The sequence below is a fragment of the Lagopus leucura genome, unplaced genomic scaffold (genome assembly GCF_019238085.1).
Source record: "Lagopus leucura isolate 7727_CA_CO unplaced genomic scaffold, USGS_WTPT01 Super-Scaffold_100159, whole genome shotgun sequence".
Taxonomy (NCBI): Eukaryota; Metazoa; Chordata; class Aves; order Galliformes; family Phasianidae; genus Lagopus; species Lagopus leucura.
In genome coordinates this window covers 26641704-26661084 of record NW_024962335.1, presented here as the reverse complement: position 1 = coordinate 26661084, position 19381 = coordinate 26641704, and the positions used below count along the sequence as shown (strand labels likewise).

The 19381-nt window shown below is 37.5% G+C and overlaps 2 long non-coding RNA genes across 2 annotated transcripts in view; both read right to left on the bottom strand.

Moving 5' to 3' along the window:
* LOC122190308 overlaps window positions 1–14460 on the bottom strand; it is a 59835-nt gene extending 45375 nt beyond the window's left edge. Inside the window, exons 1-2 of the long non-coding RNA XR_006182106.1 lie at window positions 14325–14460; window positions 12238–12412 (exon numbers count right to left, since the gene is read on the bottom strand). This is a non-coding gene — a long non-coding RNA (uncharacterized LOC122190308). The remainder of the gene's footprint in view (window positions 1–12237; window positions 12413–14324) is intronic.
* A 1097-nt stretch (window positions 14461–15557) lies between these two features.
* LOC122190307 lies at window positions 15558–19073 on the bottom strand. The gene is made up of 3 exons (XR_006182105.1): window positions 19037–19073; window positions 18291–18414; window positions 15558–15656 (listed from the first exon to the last, which is right to left on the bottom strand). It is a non-coding gene; the product is annotated as an uncharacterized LOC122190307 (long non-coding RNA).
* Between the last annotated feature and the right edge of the window lie 308 nt (window positions 19074–19381).

Below are 19381 nucleotides of genomic sequence, written 5' to 3'. Positions count from 1 at the left end.
GAGAACACTGAAGAACTATGACACTTTTAGTCCTTCCACCAGGTCTTCTCAAACACCCTACAGATCACCATTACCTAAAAACAATCCCTTTTCAGATTTTTAGTAATGTGCAGACAGATCTGCATGCCTATGTGATGCAACAGTTTTCAATCCTTCCAACTCTATCTTGCCAATTAATCAAATCCACAGAGCCATAGGAAAAGCATTAGTAAGAATTTGCTCCAGTGAAAACCTACCTCCTTACACTGTAGTCATCATACTTTCACTTTTCTCTGCAAGCACAGAAAAGTATCCGTCAAATCTCTCCTGCCTCCCTTTAAGAACGCCCTGCCAGTTTATTGGCATCACAGAGCTGTGGAGCCAAGTCTACATGTTGGCCTTGCATTAACCTAGTGCATTAAAAAATGCATTCTCATGAGCTATGGGTAATAGCCTGACACAGTGAATGATGTTTGACAACAAGATTATTTAATTGGGATTAGGTGGTTTGGACCAAGAGAGATCTCTGGAGAACACACTTTGATTTCCTGTTTGACACATCCCTGAGGGGAATGGCTAGATTGAACAGACACTGCTCAGAGTTTCTGGCAGACTGAGGGAAGAGAGTGGAGGGGATTTAGGACTTGCAGTGGGAGTACCTTCTGTCACTACTGCAGTATGCCTCAGGCTAGACAAACATTAGGTACATTTTTTAAGAAGCAGGCTGACTCCATGGAGTTCAAGTTGGCTGTCAGAAAGCATGAGACAGCATTGCACAGCGCACTCCTGATATTTTCTGTTGCTCATTCAGCAGTAAAAGATATCTGTTCCTGTCATTATGGTACTAATTCACAGATTTAGTGTGTTGTCTAATTGTAAAATTAATTTTAATAAGTTAGAGTTGCTACACTACTGGATATGAATGCATGGGATTTTCTATTCTCTCTTCAAATGAAAAGTTTTGCAGATATTGTCTGAGGTTATTAGTGCCTATATAAGCATAGACTTTAAGTATTTGGGTAACATTAAATCCTCAATATGTTCAGCTATCAATCTGATCTCCTTACATTCCTGTTTACAAGAATTACATTTGGTTAGTGGCCCTTCTGTTTCCTCCATGCTCCAGTTGCATGTTACTGGGACAGATGTTTAAGCAATTGGGGGATGTTTATTGGTGGTTTTGGTTTTTTGTTTTATTTTGTTTTCTAAAGATAAATTCTCAAGTCACAGAAGAACAAGACATTAAGAAACTTATTCACTTATGTGAACATTTGTAACTATAGAGATGGAAGTCACTGCAAAAATCAGAGCCAGAGCTAGCCATTTTAGCCAAAGCGTGAGAAGGGATATAAAAAGAAAAATGAAGTGCATTGTTGTACTCATTTTAAAAGTAAACTTTCAATTTAAAAGTTTACAATTTTTTATTATAAAATAAAAAGAAGCTTATGTTTCAAAAGGTTCTCTTCTCTCTTGCACAAACTGTAACAAAATTCTCTGTGAGGTAAATAAGGTAAGAGCTTAGCTCCAACCCCAACTCATTAATACTAGAATTCTTTTACCCAGAGCACTGGCTTGCTGGAGATTAAAAATTTCCAGTAAATATGATTTTTTCACCCATTAACATCCCTTCTTTCTTTGGCCCAAAGCACACTTCGTAGACTCCAGATGCATCACTATAGTCTTCAAAGAAGTTCCATTGACTGATTGCTATATTCAAGGAAAAAAAATTGCATTCAGCCTACTTTCACTGTCAAGACAAATATGAGATCCCAGCATGTTTAAGTTGTAGTCTGCAGACAAAAATGTTACTGGGAGAAGGCAAAAGGATGCTGAATAGTGATCCTAAGGATTTCATCTTGGGGGGAAAATAAGAATGCCCCCTATCTTAGATCTACAGTTGCAATTTCTGCAGTTATTAACCAATGCCTCATTACCTGACAATCAGTGTTCTCAATGTGTTTTCATTCAGGGATTGTTTCCCCTGTGGAATACAGGTGAGCACAGATCCATAGGAGACAGTAAAAATGGTTTACACCAAGAGAGAGGCTTGCAGCCTTCTCCCAGATCTCTTTTCCACTAATTTTCTCTTTTCTTCTATATTCCTTCCTTCCTTTTCTCCTTCCACTCATGTTTTCTTTGGGAAGTAAGGAAGGGAGAAAAAGATCTTTTTTTGTCTCATCCGGTCATACTGACTCTAGTCAGTTAGCCCTGTGCACAGAGAACTGCAACCATGGAGCAACAAGAAAGACAGTAACGAAAAAGTTGCTTCCAATTTTTCCTAAAGACCTGGAATCTGTGGATTCATCTAAATACAAGAAAAATAATCACCAACAAAACAAGTGTCATGTTCACTGCTGATGGCTCTTAAACTCTTTGGAGTGCCACACTGTCACTATCCCATATTTGCCAGTTACCAATGAAAGTCTTATGTCATTTTTTTTCCCTTAGAGCCACAGTTCTTTGAAACAAGTGATTACCTGATGATCTTTTATTTTCTCAATGAAAGCTAAATTTCAAGTCCTTGTGCTCGTGGAGAAGAACTTTAAAACTGGACTTAAGGGAATTATTAAAGATTTATAAAAACACACTCAGAACCCTTTTTCTTTTTTTCATAAAAAAGAAAAGCAAAAAGTAGCTCCCAAAGATTTCAATCAAATTAAGATTGTCTAGAATTATTTTTCAAAAGGAAGTTAATGCATCCCACAGCTACTTTTCATACAGGAAGCATCCTAATCCCCTACAAAGTTGCAATTGCAAATGACACTGCTTCACTTTCGCCATATGAGCTGTGATCATATCTGCAATCTCCTTCCTCTATAATATATTTTCTCTCTGAAGGACACACAACATAAAGTTCTGGATTGTTGTCATTCTATCTCCCATAGGAGAGGCTGGAAGTAGACTGATTAATGGAGACCAAAGCAATGAAAGAGGTCATAAAACACAAGTCTTAAGGAGTACTCTAAAACAATGCAACAACTTAGAACCATCAACAAGCTGACCTAAAATAAACCATGAATTTCAAGATGACTTGACAAAAAGAAATGTTGTGGCTTTTTTTTTTTTTCCCCCTTTGGCAAAATTGATGCATTTCCACAGAAAATATCAATTTTGCTCTAACCACAAATGTCTGTCAAATCATTTCAATGGAAGAGTTTCCAACCAATGCTAATCATCAGTCACTTGAAAACGTACACCAAAATGTCCTTTGTTTTAGTGTACATCTGCAGTCAATCAACAGACTAATTTAGAACAAAAGAAGTCCATATACAGTTGGAAAAACAAAAGCACCATCTAAACTGAACGTCTGCCAAGAACGTAGCCTGGAGAGAACATCTGAATGACACCAAGATATGTTGTTCTACACTAATCTTGGGAGAATCTCTTTTAATTGGGAAGAATCTCTGTACTGTATGGTACTTTTAGACTCTATCACTGTTTCGCAACGCTTTGAGCTACCTAAGCTGATGTTCACTCAATGGCATCTGTTTGTTTTCCTCAGTGACTTTGTTCATGCGAGACTCATACCATGTATGCAGGAAGACAAAGGAAAAAGGGGAAAAGGGCAGGTGAGACCTTTGCTCTCTTCTTCTCAGATACAGCCTGGAAATTAAGCCACTGAAAAATTCTCAGATTCTCAAACCCTAAAGCATCCTGCCAGATATTGTGTGTGAGGAATAGTTTGTTCAGCAAAAACTTCTAAGACTTCAGTGCCATCCTGTTGCACAGCACATAACAGCTTATAGAGAGCAAGAAGATTTTTACCAGTCAATCAACACCTTTTTCACTATACTACTTATTGTTCCAGAAATTCTTGCTCATTTGCTATATTGTAATATTTATAAATACTACTAGAATATGTAAATTAAAATCCAACGATGAGAAAAAATTAATTTTTAACTACAGGGAGGATCCCTCCACTTTGGCTTGTAGTTAGGGGGAAAAAATATGCCGTATCTGGAAATGTCCTATAAAACTTTTCAGCCTCACATTTCCTCATATGAATTGCAGTCATTTCACACGTAACCTGCAGCATGAATAATTCAAAATCAAAAGAGACTGGGAAGTAGCACCTGACCTAGAAAGGAACTAGCTTTTGTTTTCAACTTCTAATGACAGTCTAAATATTTTTTAAGACATGAAGTACAAATTGAACGGCACAATGGAGTAAAAGTTACATTCAGCATCCTAAAATGCTCGTTATGAAAATGTAAATGTCTTCCAAGAAAAAGAGACCATTGTTTGAAAAAATAACCAAACAACGTAAAACATCCCTCATGGGAGTACAAAATTTCTTCCATGATCATGTAGTTCTAGCAAAACAGAGAACGGCTTAATCATTAAGCAAAATGATTGGCAGACTCTCTTTTTTTTTGCCAAATATAACAAAGATACAAAAATAAGTGGGAAAACTTCAACCAGCTTACTTACAAAGGAGGAAGAACAGAGTATGTGAAGTAGTGATCTAGAAGCTGTAGCTGAATCACTGGCAAAAACTGCAAGACACAGCACCATGCATACACGAAGACCAGTAAAAAATTGTACTATGAAATGAACATCCATCTACAAGGGGTTTACAATGTTGTATTTATGTACCAAGAAAACAATCAGAGAAGTGGATACCGTGAGAAATGGAGACTAAACATCAACATAAGTGTTACTTTCTAAAATACGACCGTATTTCCAGCAGGGAAAACACTTCTCAAATATTATGCAGCTTCGAAAACTCTCATTTCAGTAAGAGCTGGACTTTTAACTTTCTCCTTGCAGTTCACAGGACATGTTCTTACTGAAATGAGAGTTTTGTATACCAGTCTGGAAGTTCTGCAAATAATTTCCTGGGACGAGGAGGACACTTCACAGGAGCACTAAAAAATTTCCCTGATATTGTTGACATATCTATTTTTAAAATTGATCAAAACTCATCCTTCAGTTTGTCAGCATTAGGGTGGCCAGTCATGTGGATCATGTCACAAGCTCTCATTATTCTAGGCCACTCTGAAGCTCTGCTGAGGTATCTGAAAATGTCACCGTATGAGAGAGCACAAAATATACCAACCCTTGTTTTAAATCCCCTCTTCCAAGTAGTGTCTTCTTGTCTATGATTTCCCCTCACCAAGTACAGTGATTCACCTCCTTTCAAGTGCCACGCATCCAGTCAGCAATGGCTGGGACCTGGCAAAACTGACCAAATACTAAGTCTGGTTGGCTATTCCATGGCTAGTGATTGAACAGGAGTAGCAAGTGGGAGCACAGACGAGAGATCTAATGAAGCTCTGTGCCCAACAGCAGCACTTGAATCACTGTATAATCAACGGATATTAAGATGCTATAATCACAAAAAGAACAAGAGAGTTAGGCAAAGTAAACTAAGATAACAGGAGAGAATAAATGGAAGACTTACCCGTATGCTAGGCTCACCTACAAAAAACACCAGAAGAGGGGATCTCCAGACAAGATCCTTCCCCACTGGTAGCCAGCTCTTAAATAGGTCTGGGAGGGGTGCAGTCAGGCTCCACCCCTTCCAGCAGCACAGGTGAATTGCCTCCACCTGTGCTCCTCTGGCTGACTGATGGCTCACCTCAGGTGATCAATCAGAGGTTCAGGCCCTGACTCAGCAGTTCCCATACAATCACAAAACAATTTTACATTCATTCTTTGCCATTTACCAAGGTCTGCACCAGTTTGGAAAGGAATTCTGAAATTTGCTCACATTTACAAGAACACCTTCCAAAAGAGAATCTCTTAAATAACATTCTCCTTTATAGCCTGATTGCTATAATCATCACACAGTCAAGCTGTTTGCTGGTTACACTCAAAGCAAAACATGCTTCCAGCTGTGAGAGTTAATTGCTGTTTATTGATTGGCTTTTGAGGACATTTATGTTATATTTAGTTGTATGCTTGAATGTGTGTGGTTTGGTTTTTTGTTGTTGTTGTTTTTTTTATTTGTATCACAAGCGTTGATGAAAAATGGCTGTTGCTTAGAGCAGTCAGCTGTCCTCAAATGATTAATCTCTTATTTATGTTCAGAATATGCTTCACCTGCAAATGTGCAGAGACTTCAAGAGTACTTCCAGTCAAGCTGCCATGAGCGCTCTTCACATGCACTAGAAAGAACAGGTAATTATAAACATCTCACTACTTTAATTATAAAATTATAAACATCTCACTACTGAGGAAATATTTTAGAAGTCACAATATCAACTTGAACTGGTTTCCCATCTCTTTAAGTGTTCCTACTCTTAACAGTAGCTTGTACAGATGCTCCAGAGGCATATTCAGAAACCAGAAAATAAGCACAGCAGAGTTCATAACCTTTTTGTCTGCAGTAGCTAGGGTAGAGTGCATACTTAGTCCAGGAATGTTTATAACACTTCTAGGACTTTTTTTTTTTTTTTTTTTTTTTTTTAAAGCATAATTTCTAATAGCCTTTACCTTTATTTCATTTGTTCTGTAATGACATACTAAAAGAGCAGAGAAGTTGCCTCAAGTGTTACTCAAGGGCTGTGAGGGCACTCATGGAAAGTCTGACTGTTCAGGCTTTTTTCAGTGTAGTCTTCCACTGATGCAACTTGAACAATACAAAAAAGGCAGTGATAAACAGGAAAAGTCAGACTATAGGTTTATGCCACAGCTATGGCAGTTTCAGACACAGGGGAGGGAGAAGAAGGAGCAGCAAATCAAGATAATTGAATTTTTTTTTTTTTACTGTATTCTTCTCAAAGCAAGACTGTTTCATTTGGAACTGGGCCTGAAGCTTATGTCACCTAAAACTGAAATTCTCCATTTTGAAGCAAACTATGAGCACCAAAAATATATTTTTTCATATTTTGTTTTGTTTCATTGAATTGTTCCAAAACTGTTTGCAGATAAATCAAAAACAGTTCTCATCTAAACAAACCTGTTTAATTTATTCATTATTAGGGTGCCAAATGGACTCATCACAACACGCACATTGCAAAACTAATTCCCAGTCTGTACAGAAAAGTTGATTGTGTTTCTACACAGCTCCATGAAGGAAACACAAATGATTTCAGAATTAAAATAGTCAAAAAGCAGTAACAGGACCAGGCAGTAATAAAGTTGGCTATCTGTAAAAGATATCAGATCACTGGGTTTTAAAGATGAGGGACAAATCAAAGATTGCCAGTGCTTCTGAGTATTAATGGAACATGAAGGAATAGTCAGAATTGCTTGATACTCCTTGTGATTGAATGGTTCAGAGTCAGACAATATATTGTAGAAATACGTCTTTAGGGTAATATTGCTATCAGTAGGGTGACTGATCACACAGCAATCTACTATATATTCTACAGAAGTGAAACCATCATATTTCCGTCCCTGTCCACAGCCAGAAAAAGAGAAAGAAAATCAATAAGGAGTCAACTTAAGACTACTGTGAGGGGAAGAAGGAATATGGAGTACCATAGGAGTTATTACAAGTGTTGTTCTGAAACTAATGCCTCCTATTTTACGATGTAGGGCCACAGTGTCACAGGCAGATGGTTATGGTATGAAAGTAGAGGTTGAACCTTCCCACCGATATTGCATTACATTTTGTTGCTATGTGACAGATGGCAGCAGAAGGGCAGTCTGACATGTTGTCTTCTGACATGGAAGCGGATATGAAGCAAAGGTGTGTCACTGAAATCTTACACAGACAAAAAATGGCAACTATTGATATTCATGGACATTTGCTGAATGTTTATGGAAACTGCACAGTGGATGTGATCACAGTGAAGTGGTGGGTGATGCATTTTAGCAGTGGCAATTGTGAAAGTGAGTCACATCTGCTTGTGCTGATTTTTACGGGCATGGCATGCAGGCTCTTGTTCATTGCTGGTGAAAATTAATAGCTAATGGTGGTGAGTATGCTGAGAAATAGTGTTTTGTAGCTGAGAATTTTCTCTGTCACATAATTTTACTGTGTTCTCTGTAACTCTTGTAGTTTCCATGGAAATAAATAGGAGGCATTACTTTCAGAGCAAGCTATTTGTCTTTGTTGAATGCAAAGGTTAGCAGCAAACAGAATAGTTACAGAGTAGTTTTCTAGCTCTTAGAAGTGACAAAGTATTTATTTGGTTTTACACATTGTTTAAAATATCAGACAAACAAACCTAAACTTCCCCCTACTGTTAAGGTTTGGATCTGACTGTTTTTACATTTACTTTAGACAGAGAAATGCGTTATCAATCTAGAATCTCAATCATAATTGCTGTTTGAGGGGTCAGGCGATGCACCAGGCACCATCTTCAAAATGATTAAAGTTGACATAATTCAGTGTCAACTTAATGGAAGCTCTATTGCCAACCTCAGTGGGAGAAGAATTAGATCAATGAGTGCTTCTGAAAAAGCATATCTTAAGTCAGGTCAAGATGAAAAGATTGGCACTGAAGAATCACATATTAATAAAGTTACTGAAGTGAACAACTCCACTTTCAGGTGGATTTGTAGAGTAATGGAAGGATGAAATGTAAATACATAAAATTAAGGAGAACAAGCAGACATTAGTAATTTTAAAGTACCAAACGCCATGTAAATATACACCTTGTCTGAATTCAACTGTGCTTGAATCTCTGTCACTAGAATAAATAAGACAGAACTTGAAGTCAATGGATAGTCATGGTTGTTCCAAAAACAATGTATACATCTCTTCAATAGCAGCGCTAACAGTAGAAAAAGGCAGTAGCTTCAAGTTAGATTGCTTAAGATTCTCCATAAAAATTAATTCCAGCCAGTCTCATCCCTCCTCAGCACATACAAAAATAGGAACAAAACAAACGGTCTGTGGTTTTTCCCCCCCTTCAGTATCATAACCCTGTTCACTGTTAGTTTTCTAACCACAAGTTGAAGTATCCAAAGAAATACTGTTTTCTTATCTGTATCATAACAGAAAGTGTCAGGTAGATTACCGACACTTTCTGCATTTTATGGCCAAATGTGGTGTATTCTTCACCACTTGAACTTCTCCAATCTTGTTGACAACCTTCCATTTTTGCAGATAGTATTCCCAAGGTTCACATCATCTTTTATTTTTCATTTCTGAAATCACTTAGCTTTCTATCTATGGAAGTCCTAGAATGGGTTGAGTGCACAGCCAGCCTTTAAGTGGCATTTACTCTTTTATGCCAAGCAAAGGCAAAGTGAAGAGAAAGCTCTCACATCCCTCAGCTGCTGAGGCTCTCTACAAAAGATTTTCCCTTCTTTGTTGAGGCACCCTCTTCTCCACTGTCCTGATTACATTCTCATTGAAATCAGATTCCAAGATCCGACAGAGGAGTAGGAGAATCTGCAGTAATCAGTAATTAAAACAAGTACTTATGTTACTGAGGGCAGAGAGAAAAGGCTTTCACTCTTTGCATACAGAAAACAGCTAGCTGGTGTGGGGGCTTTGCACACTTCAGGCGATATGTCCATAAATGCTCTTGTATTTGTGATAACAGCACATCAGTAGTTACTTATGTTGTGTACTGGAAAATGTGCAATATGCACTTTGGTACTGTTAATGAAATGCTGCATTATAACAAATCTATTGCACTTGCTATTTGCTCATTTTCAGCCACAGAGTCTGTTTTGCTCCCTGCTTCTAAAATCTACATGGCAATTATGTAATAAAGGATTTAAACGTTATGAACACCACAGAACACAACTGCCTTAAATGACAATCAACATGGTCTAAATAGCATGTTATTCTTTGGCACTTATTTGAGGAACCTTGTGAGAAGAATTCATGGTATAAATCCAGTCCACAATAGGAAGGTGCCCACAGCAACACTGGCAACCCCTTCTCAGATCATCAAGGAATGAAAAAGCCTGGAGAATAACCCACTTTCACGATTGGAGATCAAAGCTGAAATTGCGTGTGAGAGTGTGTGTGCCTGTAGAGGAGCACACAGAGAATGGAGAGTTGGCTTTATTGCTTGTTCATGTTCTATCTTGCTTTTTAATAAATTGCCTGGTCTAATTCCCACTGAAGTAAACTAGACAACTCCCATTGTCTTAAGTAATGAATTTAGTCCAGGAAAGAATGTCAGAACTTTTCAGCACCATTAAATTAATTCAAGAAGATGAAGAAAGAAAAGAAATTACCCAAGAAAAATATTAAAGTTAAATTCCATCTTCTGGTTTTAATATGAGCAGCTATGATGCTAGCTTGTGACTTTGAAACACTGGTTTCAATTCTCTGTACTATTTAACACAAGAAAAAAAAGACTTTTAAAGGAAGAACTGAAAATCAAGTTTCTTCAATACATTAAATACTCTCTGATAGTCAAGGCATTTTTTTCAGGAATAAGCACATCTAGAGCATGCGGACTATAATCCCACATACTGTAGAGAAAGGACTGCATAATATCACCGTCAGATGCTGTAACCACGAAGCTGTTGGGTAAGCTGGACTGCCACCACCATCTAGTTTTTCTCCAGATGTTTTTCTCACAAGCTTGGAGACTGCCACTCATTCCAGGTGGAGATTATTCTAAGAGATATACCCTAACTGTGCTTGTAAGAGCCAGACTATGGGGAGAATGTATAACCAAGGTTCAGATTCTGCCTGGATCCACATAGAGGCCTACCAAATTGCTCTACCACAATAAAACAGAAGTTATTTGTGCATGCATTGCTTCATAAGAACCAAAAAACTTCTCCAATTAAACCATAGGCATCTATGAGACTAGTTGTGGAGGTAAGTCTTGGTTTGAGATACTCAAATCACCCCCCCTGCCCTAAACAATTTTGCATATATCAGTTCAGCGCTCAGCTTTCCCAATCAGGAATGAAGACAGTATAAAATTCTAACCTAACAAAAGTGAGACAAAGACAAACATACAAAAAAAAAATCTGAAGTCATGAAATATAAACAGGTGTTACATTTGTATCAGAGAGAGAAATAAATTTAGAAAGTGAACATCTTTGTTTCTTTGTGAACCTCCATGAACTTCCCCCTTGGATTATGCCTTTCTTGCTGTGTTTACAGGAAACAGAAAAATGATTGAATGGAAGAATACTACTTCTTAAAGGCTTCACTTTGCAGATACTGTAACAGATAGTTGAACAGATATTTTAATGTCTTTCTGACTAATGCTGTACTTCCTAGTAAATGTATAAATATATCATTGTTAAATAAACAGTCCTCTAACTTCTTGTAATTACATACAGCTGCAAAAACCTGTTCACTGAAATTTCAGGAAGCAATGCAGAACTTTTTGCCTGTTCAGATTTTCCCATTTCCCTAGGCATTTTATCCTGAAGCATGAGCTGTTGTGTATATGTATATATATATGTGTGTGTGTGTGCTTTTTTTTTAATTGCTAGAAATGTATTTCACTTTTTAAATTTTTTTTGTACTTTGACTACAATTGATACTTAAATGATACATATGTCTTACCACAGGGATCTTTGTCTAGAAAAAGCTTTTCAAAAAGGCTTTAATTTAAGCAGAGAAAGCAGGTAAGGTTGACAAACACAGGTACCAGCTGCCCATGATATCCACAAGTTCATTATCTGCAGAAAGCATTGCTCGTTTGCCAATTTAAATCAAAGTGTTGCAGATGTCTGAAGTGTATCAAGTTTCAAACAACACAAATAAAACCCAAACAAAGCAGCAACAAAACAAACAAAAACAACAACAAAAAAACAACTTGCAGTGTCATAAACCCACAGAAGCCATTTAGGATGAAAGACGGCCCTGACAGAAGCCTTGATCTAGACTGCTGATGAAATTCAGATCCAAATCTGTTCATTCATAAACTAGTGAGTAGAACCATGCAAATTTTTTAAGCACAAGTGAAATATTTTAACACATATAACTTTTTGCTTGGCTTTTTCCTTATAATGGAAGAAACCAAAATCCCAAATCCAAACTCCATCTAAAAATCTGGGAAACTTTTTATCTAGCTCCAGACTCAGGCAGTTCATTTTATGTGACTTCATTGCCAAATAAAAGAGTAAAACTTTTATTTACCAAGCAGCCCAAGATTTAGATACTCAATCCTGAACAAACAAAAAATTCCTTGAACTCCTTTTAATAAATTAGAGGAAGAGCTGCTGCTGCTTATCTGTTCACTAAATAGCACACAATTTCAGACGTTTTTTTCTTTACTATAGCGCAACAGAGAAGTCATTATTAAAAGTATGTTTTAACTTCATTATACACAGATAATGGTAAATTTGTATACCACACAAATAGATTTGTTTTGAGGCAGAAATTTTATGAATAATGATAATGAATTCCAAACATAAGGAAGAAGCTCTCACCTCTTCTAATGGTGATGGTCTTGGACCAAATGACAGATCCATAAAATATTTAAGTTACATTGAGCTGTGGAGTTTTAATCTCATCTGGTCAGGACAGGTGCGTGAACTTTGTCTCTGAAGATCCTTGCTTTTTAACTGCAATATCCTCCTGTTGCCTGTCCCCAGATTCTCATCTCTGCCTCAGAAAGACAGGTTGGAGATTAGAGTGTTGGCACTAAAGAATGGAAAACAGAACAGGAAGAGAAGCGTGTGGGACTGCTTAAGGCTTTAATCCTAGCGCATCCTCCTTCAATAACTCTAAAAGTTCATGCACAGTACTTCCATTGCACAGCCCAAGAGGATAAAGCTGCCAAATTCCATGTGCAATTAAAATCTTTGGAAAGCAGCTTGAAAGATCAAATCCTTCCATGAACTCTGATTCTTGACCTCTCTCTTCCCTTTGGAAAGCTGAGCAATCACAGCTAATACCTAACAAAAATTAATTAGGATTCATCCTCTTGGTGTAAATAGAGTAATACAAAAACTGTAATTGTTTCCAGCAAAATAAATACATTTTGATCACAGGAGTTTGATAGGCCAGATACTGTTTTTGCCAGGTGCATAGAGAACACAGTGGCTGAAACAAGCTCCAGCTTTTTTTTTAATCCTCTAGTATATTTTAGCAAAATTCTTTCCTTACTTTGTATTTTTCAAGAAAAAGCTAAACAGATTCTTTGTGCTAATATACAGATTGTCAAATAGAATTTTAAATAGATGCAGAGTTGCTTTGAGCTGGATTCTAAAGCAGATGGAAGCCAACATAATTGTTGGAAAAAGAGGTTGACATTCATGTTTCCTGACACATATATATGAGGGCAGACTGCAGCATTCTGCTCCCTCTGAAGTGCTGGGATTTGGGCCAGGTAGCTGCGATAGTCAGGTTGAGAGGACATAAAGGAGAAATGGAGATAAGTCAAAATGATGCCATGCACCAGGAATATTGCCTTGCACAATCTAGTTTAAACAAAGGAACAATACTGCTTTATTGCTATAATTTACCATAAAAAGAATTGCTGTATTTTTCTCTGTGCTTATCATAGCTTCAAGGATCCAAGACTGTCTGCATCTAGTGAAAGTTTTGCTATTTGCAGCCTAGCAGTAAAAGGATTTCCTTTAAATCTCTCTTCTTTAAGTAAATTGTTAAAAATATATAACATTTTAACAATAAAATCCCAATTATTTTCCTTCCTTCACTTTTTAAATCACAATTGCTTTCTCAATTAAGAGACCAGGCTAAATTTTTCCTGTTCTATTACCAGTGTTTTGGTGCAGACTATCACTTGTGGATAAAATCACATAAGAACCACGATGTCTTTTGGTGGACACTCAAAAGCTTCCTCAACAAGGCAGGGAAAAAAAAACAGGGGAAAAATGGTATGATCAAAAGTTTCACTCAAATACAATTTGCCTCAGGAAACAGTTTACTGGGCAGAAGCTTCCTACAGCTCAGATGGACAACAGTTTTCAGAAACTGACTCTTACACAGTGCTCTTAATCAGAGACTCCCAGAGGAACTTTTCTACCTTCACGCTTTTCACCATCTGCCTAGCAGTCACATGAACAACGAATTCTTCCCATCAACCAAAATCCCCCTTTGTGCTCATAGCCTTTATGAGGACCAGATGTTCTTGGGTCTCACTAGACCTAAACCATATAGATACAGCTGGCAATAATCTAATTAGGCATAAACAGGTCTCATCTCCCCTTAAACAGCCATTCATCTTATGACCAACTGGTATGTTTGGATATCTTAAAATTTTCAACTGGATGGTTAGCTTGTTTCTTTAGTGTCAAGGAGGAGGAGGTGTGTATGTGTAGGCTTGTATAAAGTCTCTCCCTTCTGTTAATGTCTGGCCTTTAGGAAACATGCCAAGACCACAAACATACACCACACTCAGAGGCCTACATTTTTCTCATTTAAAGCAGCATACATTTACATTGGCTCGTCTATCTTCAACAAAGAGATCTAGGAGTTAGATTACCTTGTTAAAACTCTATCTCAGCATTATATTAATATGAATGTTAGAAATATATATGACTGTACTTACAGTTTTCCAGTTGCTCTCTTTTGGGTGGCAGTTGCCTTTCTTCCTTGTTCCTTGCATGTTTCTTCTCTCAGTCTTCTTTTCACTCTATAAACACTTATATCTCTTCATCTACATACTTCTCACCAGTCTGCTTGATCCCTGACTGCAGAATGAACTGTAAGAAAAAGACAGGTAATCTGAGCTATGACGCAGCTGTTGGTCTGTTGGTTTTTTCTTAATCAAACCACAAAATCCTATGACTACTTGACTCCAATACAGAAAAGTTCAAAGCCCTTTGGTGTCACATGGAAAATACTTTTTGCTGTGGAAAAAGGTGGAGTAACCTCTACCTGTGGCAACTTATATTTCAGCCAGGATAATGATTGAGCTGATAAGTTTGAGCATGGGATCTAGAACGTGGGCACCTTGCCCACTCATGACTTGCCAGTTGCTGGGAATTATTTGCCTTTCAATCTACACAAATCCTCACTGGCCAGACATTGTGCATGCCAGTGATGTTCACCAGTCAGAGTAAATACAACAGTCCCATTGGGAAGTTGTGATGTGAAAGTAGGACATTTAAAAAAAAAAAATAAATCAGTCTGCTGTAGAGGAGGCTGAGGTGCGACTCAAAAAATGCTTGCAAAACTGGAAAAACTTCTACTGTGCTAATTCAGACATTTACAGGGAATTACAGGCAATCTGAATGAATTCCATTTCAAGGTCAGAGGAGTTTGCATAAATGATTCTCATTTATGAGAGATCATAATAAACATCAGTTAGAGAAGTATTTATGACTGGGAACAAGCTTGTTTGTTAATTGTTAACTGATGAACCAAATCCTATGTAAGGTCACATTTTGAAATAGGATATGGAAAAGCAGTAAAGCAGATTTAACAGTCTTAGGAAAAAACTTCTAAAACATCAAAACAAAAAGGAGACTGAGGTGGAAGTGGCTTAGGTCAGAGTTAGTGCTTGATGAGGACAAGTGAAATATAGGAAATAGTTTGTATATTAGATTTTTCTTTCCTTAAAGATAAAATAATCATTACTGGTTGGCTTATATGATGGACTACTAATGTTATGTATGCCTATATTCTAAAATTGTAGCTAGAGAATAATTCTTCCTTCTCCTGAAACTTTTGTAAAGTTGCATAAGCATTAATTAATATGAATGGGTTATTGACAGGGAATGCTAGGTAAGGAGAGGTACTTGCCTCAAATGTATGTTTGGAGAAAAGAAAGCATCCCCAAGCAAAAAGAAAATCCAAGCAAAGATTCTGTTGAAGAGCCCCAGATGTCCTTATCTCTCCCTGATGTCGACTTTGCCAACAGAGACAGGGATTACGCCTCCTGAGCAAGACAAGGAACAAATATGAAATTGCACCAGTTGGGCACCTTGTTGAGAGAGAGAAAATAGGAGAGCATGAGAGCTGAGATGTTAAAAAAAAAATAAATAAATAAAAGAATAGAACTAAGTCTAGTCCTTCTAACGGACTTTGTGAAACTTCTCTATGGTTATTGTTAGCACTCCCAATGAGGAAAGGAAGACTGAAAGCGTGTCCCAATTCTGGATGCTACTGGAAAGAAAACAATGAAAAGGATTCACACTAAAGAAGAGGGACACGTACATTTTCTTTTTTACTTCATGTAGATTCAGTTTCTGACTTTACCACGTGCATTTCATCTTCCCCAGATAAAAACTGATTTGTATCTATGTGCTCAAAAGGCCCCAGGGAGGATGCACTTTTATATTTTATGTTCCTGTGCAAGGGCTCAGCTGATTTAAAATACACTTGGGAGGCAGCCCAAATATTTTGATTCTGACTATTTTTGCTATTGCTAACCACCTGAAAGCTAATCATTACGATGACAGACATCTGTCCAAATCAGATGTTATTTCCTTTTTGTGAGTTATCCTACTATCTCAGGGAATACATAAAAATAAAAACCATCCCTGTAGAGTTCTGCATAATTACTGACAAGACCAAACATCCATATTCTTCTTCCCATCTCAAATTTATGGATTGCTGCAGTAGGAAAGAGGATCTGTACTTAAACTTTTGATTCTTTCCCAGTCTTTCTAGAGCTTTGTCATCTCTCTGAGGAAAACAGATCAGGGAGACTGGATCATGCTTGCCTAGGAAGAGAGGAAATTTTATTGCATCTAATCTACTCACACAGTGAATGGATCTGAGATTCAATGCTTAGGATATTTAGGTATAAAACATCTGTCTGGCTTCCTGACAAACCAACTCTGAAATGTGAATACAATACAATGCAGAGCAGAAATACCTAAGATGGCTGTGTATGAGCTAACAGGGGAACCTTCATCTCAGCATGGCATTGCAGTGCTGTACATAACACTCATGTGAGCTGGTGTTGCTAGTTCAGTGTTTCTGTGTTGTACTCCCCTGATTAGTATGGACACGGTAAAGGAGAAACAACTTTCCTTCAAATGCCTTATTACCAGAGTGTGTTCAAATGGAATTCCCACTCTCCACATTATATCTGAGTCAAGACTTTATCAAGGAGGAGAGAATGACCTTGAAGAGGATACTACCCCAGGACTTCATCTGAAATCCTGACTCTCCTGCCCTTAGAAAGCCCTCTCATAAGGTATCATCTCACAGGTCGGAAGCACTGGCAGCCGGTGATGAATAAATCATAGCCTATAATCTCTTTAATACAAGTCTCGCTTCTAACTCCTAATAAATGAAAACACTATGTTTCCTTTAATAAGAAATGCATGAAAGTGTGCCATTCATAAAAAGATGCAATTAAACATATGAAGCATATCCTGATGTGACCCATATTTCAGTAACAGTGTGATCTTCTTTCTTGTGTGGCAGAGGGACTTGTCAAGGCAACTTCAACATTCAAGTCATCTCATTGAGAAGAATTGATCAAATTATTAGGAATAATTGTACACATGCAAAATAATTCTCCAGTGCAAAAATACTAAATATAAATATCTATTTGAAAATAGGCTGTAAAATCATGCTTTCTTTCTCTGAAGAAAAAAAAAAATCCCTTTTATTCCTCTTATGAAAAATAAGGAGGAGCTTTGCTTCAGACAAATTAGATCACAAAAAGCAGTGGAGGAATTGCTCACAAGAAAAGGATCCTTCTTCCAAATAATTGTATTCAGGTCCAAATATAAGAACCTAAAATGTTATTTGAAGAGTTAATTTTGCAGAAGTCTTTTAAATACTTGTCATCTTTGACTTAAACAGTCTAGTGCAGAAAAGTGAGCAAATGAAAAAAAAACACATTCACCAAAATGGAGTCCAGCATTACTGAGCAGAGCGTCCATTAATGCCCTTCATTACCTTCAGAATGATCTTTTTCACCATTTTAAATCTCAGTAATCATCTCCTTGTCATGGAAAAGCCTTATTCTAAGTAAACGGATTTCACTGAAAATTCTTTGAGCTATTACTGAACATTCCTCTTTCTGCTGTCTTTTCTGAAGTACAGGACTACTTAATCAAGCAATTGTGCCCTTGCTCAATGAAGTCAATAGGAATTTGTTTTTCACCCCATTTCTGCCAGGACTTAATCTTCAAATTTTGAAAGGACTGCCTGTTTAGTTAAGAAAGTATTTAGGCATACTGCTGTCCTAGGTGATAAACCTCTCTGTTTTCTTTATAAATTTCCATCCAAAAATACGTGTAAAAATACCAATGAATTTCTAGAAGTGGAAAACTGCTCTCTGTGTAATCCTCCACTGAATACTACTGCCCTGCTGTCGATTTGGCAGAGAAACTGTAAATGATGTTGTTTTGTTTGATCCTTACCATCTCCAATAAGCCAAAAGATTTATCCCATTTTCATGAGAGATTCCACAGTCAATTGACACGAACCAGCTACATGAGTAGAGATTGCCCAGTCAGAACAAACCCCTAGTAAATTCCAATAATTAAAATTAAGATTCTGCAATAACTCTTCTCTGTAATTCATGTTCTAAGGATCATCTCCTACTTACTCTGCTTGCTGCCACATATGGCTTCTTACAGAAAACAGCTGATGCCAGGTCTCAATTCTGATCTGCCCAACAAGCAGTGGCCTTCAAATACCACAGGTAAAAATGTTCAGGACATCCCCCAGAGCTGCAAGATGAAAACCACAACTGTCAACAACAGCTGTGCGCCAGCATAGTATAACTTTATTTATGTAAAAGTGAAGCTCAGCAGTGCTGAATACTGAGTTTTCCTGAAGGGTAGTCCAAAAGTCTTGCAAAAGCTAAGGTAAAGCTTGCCACATCCCAGTCTGCATGCAAAACTCATTTATTTAACCTTGCCCTTTTCTCTTTCTGCCACAAACATACAGCTGTGGGTTGTTTTGAAACAAAACCCATACAAAATGGCACAAATAATAGCACGCACATTTATCCTCTGGGGAAAAGCTGAGAGACTAAACAACATGCAACAGACATTAACTGCATCACTTTTTACAGTCTGGGAGGCTAACAGTTATGAAAGCCATGGAGATTCTCAGCAGCCTGTGCCACAAAGAGCCTGTTCAGCCCACATTAGAAGTGTTGACTTCTAATGCACAGCTCATAACTGGGATTAATATTGAAAATAATCAAAAATTGAGATTATGCAAAGAAGTTGCATCACTTTTACAGTGTATAATCAGTGAATCTTAAGATGCTACAATTATGAAATAAACAAGAGAGTTAGGCAAAACAGATTATGATAACAAAAAAAGGACAAATAGAAGGCTTACCCCTATCCTAGGCTCACTCACAAAACACCAGCAGAGGCAGTCTCCAGAAGAGATCCTTCTCTACTGATAGCCAGCTCTTAAATAGGTCTAGGAGGTCTGCCTTCACCTGTGCTCCTCTGGCTGACTCATTGCTCACCTCAGGTGATTAATCAGAGGTTCAGGCCATGACTCTGCAGTTCCCATACATACAGACACACAACTCCACACAGCAATTGCCCCACTTCAGAGATATGCCCCCCCCCCAAAATGTTAAGGGTGATGAGTATTTAAACCCCATCTGATTATGGCATACAAGTCACCAGAGCATCTCCTGCATTAATAGTGTGCAAGTTCTGTCAGATCTTT